We start from the raw sequence: 5,459 nt of genomic DNA on the forward strand, positions 1-5,459 counted from the left end.
CAGTTTAACAATATCCCACAACCTGCAGACCAACTGATACTGAATTCTTTCAGAAATAAATGCAGTACAAACTAAATTACACTTGTAAAAATTGAAGAAAGGAGAGATGCTGTGGACACACCATGAAACCAGTCATGTTATTTTTGCTAAATTTAATCGTATTCATTTCACTAAAGAAAAAACCCGTAATCATACGTGGAGAGTGTGCAGTGCAGTGTGCTCCTGTTTATGCTGTGAAATTAGCACATTCACCCTTGGTAGCGTTTACATCGCCTAACACCATTGCATTTGGTGTACGGAGAAAATACCGCAAACAACTTTTAGCAAATTGTAACGCTGTGTGGCGCTGAGTCAATCACTATAGAGACTATCTGTCTCAGTTTGTACTTTACGGGAGAAACATCGTGCTTTCCTGTTAACATCTCCCAAATTCCCCACTCACACAGGCGGCCACCATCACCAAACCCTCTGCTTCTGTAAAGCTGTCCATTTTAGATGCTAAATACAAATATGAACAAGCTTTACTTTGTGAGTGGCATATTTCACGTAATGATCTCTTGGTCCATCTACATTGTCACAAAGGAAGGGTTTCCTTTCTTTTAAGACTCAATATATTGAGTCTTAAAATTCATAAATTTCATTGTATGAATACCTTCACTTTAGCCATGTACTGAAGACTTGAATGCAAGATGCACTGTTATTCTGCATTTCACATTTTTATGCACTTTCCATCTCAGCAGTGCTTTATTCCATGGAGGTGTTAGAGGAAGACTTCTCTGCATGTGCACGTGCTTCTCTGTCTCTGCCACTCCAATTCTGAGCATTCTCACATTCAGTATTTATATTAAATCTCATTTTGAGTTTGTGCGTGTTTTCTGATGTTATGAGAATCATAAAAAACTTTCACACATTATTCATGGAGGCTTTCTTTTCTGAGGGAGTTCTTTCATGATTTTCAAGGTAAGTGGGAAAATTGAAGGGTTTTGCATTTTTATTGCATATACATGGCTTCCCTCTAATGTGAATTCTTTCATGAATTTGAAGACACTGAGGAAAATGAAATATTTCCCACATTGTTCACATATGTTCACATTCTCTGTTCTATAAATCTCTTCAGGTATGTAATAATCCCTGTCTACTGAAAGATTTTTTATATTGCATACAAAGAGCTTCTCTGCGCTGTCTATTCATACCAGTGCAAGTCGCTTTGTACATTTAAAGTTAATTTCCTCTCTGAAGATTTCAATGTCTATGACGATTACTAGAGTAACTGAAAGGCTTTTCCATATTGCATACATACACGGGCTTCTACACCATGTGATTCCCTTCATGCCTTTGACAACATTTGTGTCTGCTGAAACCTTTCCCATATTGCCCATTGGTTTCTCCCCAGCATGACTTTTTTTATCTACTTGATGAGCACTACATGTTCTGAAAGTTTTCCCACATTGCTTACATACATAGGATTTCTCTCCACTATGAATTCTTTCATGTATTATATATTCACTGTGCCTGCTGAAAGCTTTCTAACATTGCTTACATACATAGGCTTTCTCCCCACTATGAATTCTTTTCTGTATTATATATTCCCTGTGCTTGCTGAAAGCTTTTCCACATTGCTTACATACCTATGGTTTTTCCCCAGTGTGAGTTGTTTCATGTGTTTTTCTTTCATGTCTTTTACAACAACCTTGTATACTGAAGGCTTTCCCACATTGCCGACATACATACGGTGTCTGCCCAGTGTGAATCCTTCCACGTATTTTACAGTCACTATGATTTGGTAAACTTTCCCACACTGGTCACATACACAAGGTTTTTACCCAGTGTGAATCCTTTCATTTTACATACACTGTGTTTCCTGAAAGATTTGCTACTTTGGTTACATACGTAAGGTTTCACCCCCATGTGAGTTCTGTCCAGATTACCAAATGAAGTGTTATTATTTGAGGATTTCCAACTGTGTTTATATACACAAGACTTTGTCCCAGTATGAGCTCTTTCACGTTTCTGAATACCACAGTGAGAATTTAAATCTCTACATTGTATACATACATAGGTGTTCACCCTACCACTACTTTTTCCCTGGATTTGAACATAGTTGGGTGTACTGAAGGCTCTCACATCCTGCTTATATACAAAGAATTTCTCCTCAGCATTACTTCCTTGAGTGCAATCCAAGTAGGATTGTTCACAATGCTTATACCCAGAGGGTTTTTCCTCAGGATTTGTCTTTGCATGTTTCTTAGACTTTTCCTGTAATTTTTGTACTCATCTTCCATTTGCTGGTTATCACAGTTTCTTCCCATAGTACTCACATTTCTAAAGTTTTACCACATTACGTCTCTGCAGAGTTTCTTCTGGGATGCATCCAACAAAGCCCACAGCTCCATCGTGGAATTTCACAGCCACATCCTCAAAGGTCACTGCCTTCTGTTAACCCAGCTCTTGGGGAGACCGAGGCAGGACTGCCATGCATAAGGCCAGCCTGGGATACATAACGAGATCCTGTCACTTTGTAGCTGAAGGGTCTCCTTGGGGCTTCCCACGCAGGCTGCCGCCAGAGAAACCCTAGAGCAAGGCGATCTGCCCAGCGGAGGTGGCTCACTGCACTGTGCTCAGGATCGGGGCTTTAGCACCAGGAGACAGAGTCCTCCCCCCATTATAATCCTTTAAAAATAGAAAACATTGTACATATTGAAGGTGTACCACTTGGTGTTTTGACTCACATACACATTGTGAAGTGATTAGAACAAGCTAAGGAACATATGCAAGGTTCTTTTTTAAATGTGGCCATTTTATATGAGTTCAAACGTCACTATTCTTTTATTTTTTGTTACCAAACGGTAAGTACAGCTGACTCCTTGACCTTATCTTTTGTCCTCCTTTCTTCTTAAACTTTCACTCATCTCTAACCTTAAGCTCAGGCCCCTGCTGGATCTGAGAATAGGAGCTTCACTCCTCCTGTTGCCCCTGGTACACACCATCATGGGGACTTGGCTTTGACCCCCCAGCACTCCCTTCCCCCATGTCCAGCTGCTCTGTGTCCAGTATCTTGCCCCTTTAAGTGTATCAGATCCCCCTGGCTGTGCATTGCTCTCACCCCTACATGTGCCTTAAAGACAGCGAGCTCTTCTACACCCTGTACCCAAAGCCATTGTCTGCAGTTGGAGAAATTAGAAATTAGAAAAACTATACCGAGCACCTAACTGGAGCCACATCCTGTGGCCCATCCTCAGGCTTCTACGAAAGCCACATTACAGAATTGGTAAAAAGAATGGAACTGCCAGATGTGCAAATACCAGTACAGACACAAACAGTATGAAAAGCAAAGTCCCATGACATCGCCAGAAGAACATAACAACTCTCGAACCACAAGCCCCAAAAGAGAGAATATAGAAAAAAATGCATGATAAAGAATTCAAAAGAATGATTACAAGGAAATTCAGTGATATCCAACAGAATACAGACAGACAATTCAAGAAAATTAGAAAGCAATTCAGGATATGACTAGCAAATTCAACAGAGATAGACATCATTGAAAAATTTTGAAATGAAGAACTCGATAAATCAAGTTAAAAAGTACAGATGAGAACATAAACATCAGATGAGACCAAGAAACAGAAATGTCTTCCGAACTTGAAGGTGGAAATGTCTCAGTGTTGTAACAAAAGGGAAAAATGAAAATGAATGAAGAAAGTCTTGTAGGACATCATTTAAAATTGATGTTCAGGTCCAGGGACACAGCTCAGTGGTACAAGCACCTGCATCCAAGCGTAAGGTCCTGAGTTTGATTCCCGGTATCAAAAATATCTGATGTTCAAATTTTCCAGGTCTTGGGAGGTAATAAGAAGCTAAAAACATGCAAATCCTACTCAATAAAACAATGGTTGTAATTTTTCCTGATATTGAGAAAGACATGCATATGAAGGGGCAGAAGGCCCAAGGGATATATGTGACACAAAAAGATCCTTGCAGTGCACATTTTAGTTAAGCTGTCAAAATTACAAGACAAAGACAGAACTTTCTCCCATTGCTCTACCCTCCCTTCAACCCCTCTTCCAAATTTTTAGTTAGCATGAAAAAAATACCAAGTCACATTTACAGAACCCCCATTTGGCTAACAGCAGGTTTCTCAGCAAAAATCTTAGGGACTGGGAGGAAATAGAAATGTTTTGTGAAAGAAATGCATTTTGCTTTCTCTAACTCTGTAATTTCTGACCCCAAACTCCATTCTTCAGGGGTTATGGGAAACTTACCTCAGCCTTGGGGTAAGGGGTGCTTTCTGATCAGATTTCAGCACTGTTCTGGAATGTCTGGGAATGTCAGATGGGTCCACATACATTTCTGCTGGGACAGTGTTTGTTTATTCAGCATCAAAGGGGTTACAAAGAGACAGCATCCTGCCACTGCCTGCCCTTCAGTTGTAGCAGAGATTTTGTTTGCTTAGGCTTTTTTAAAGGGTCTATCACCAACCAGGAGGTTCTCCCAGGGAGGAAGGCCCAGAGCAATCATTTCTGGACAGGAAAATCCTTCCTGTTCCGATTCCACAGGTACATTGTTTTGTCTGAGTTTTCCTTCTCCTTGTAGCTTCAGGAAGATGTTTTTGAAGTTCAGAAAGAAGAAAACTTCCAACCAAGAAAATATTACCCAGAAAAGCCGTCCTTCAGAAATAAGGAGAAATAAATACTTTGCAAGACAAGCAAAATGAGAATTCACTACAATTAGAGCAACCTTACAAATGTTTAAGGGAGTCCTTCATTCAGAGGTGAAAGAACAATGACCACCACTAAGAAAACACACAGATGCATAAAACCCAGTGAAAGAGCAAACAAAAGAGAAAAATCATCAACCCTTATTAATCCTGAAGACCACCCAACCCACAAAGCGAGAGACAAGACAGAAAGAAAAGAATAAATGTCACTCAAGTGCACCAACGTTAGCAAAATTAACAAAGTAAAATGCAAGGAGTAATTCTTCCCATATCAATATTAACCTGCAGTGTAAATAGATTAAGTTTGCCAGTTAAAAGATATGCTGAAATGGATTTTAAGAAACAAGACTCAACAATGTGCTGCTGACAAGAAACTCCATCAGTAAAGACAAACAGACTGGAAAGGGAAGGGTGGAAGTGACAGTCGATGCAAAGGGATGTCAGGACATACTGTGGTCATGACGTTCACAACAGCACAGTACCATCCTAGCATTCAAACGAACACATAGACCTAAGGAACAAAAATGGAGACTCCAATAAAAAACTACACATCTACAGCCAATGGATTAGTGAAGAAGCCAGCAAAACATACACTGGGGAAAGACAGTCTCTTCCACAAATGCTGGTAGAGAAAAATCACCTACTCCCAAGGAAAGACAATAAGAAAGGAGTAAACAACCCACATCAAAAAAAAAAAAAAAAAAAAGAAAGAAAGAAAGAAAGAAAGAAAGAAAGAAAGAAAGAA

This window comes from Chinchilla lanigera, unplaced genomic scaffold (genome assembly GCF_000276665.1).
Source record: "Chinchilla lanigera isolate Chin_1 unplaced genomic scaffold, ChiLan1.0 scaffold00110, whole genome shotgun sequence".
NCBI classification, from domain to species: domain Eukaryota; kingdom Metazoa; phylum Chordata; class Mammalia; order Rodentia; family Chinchillidae; genus Chinchilla; species Chinchilla lanigera.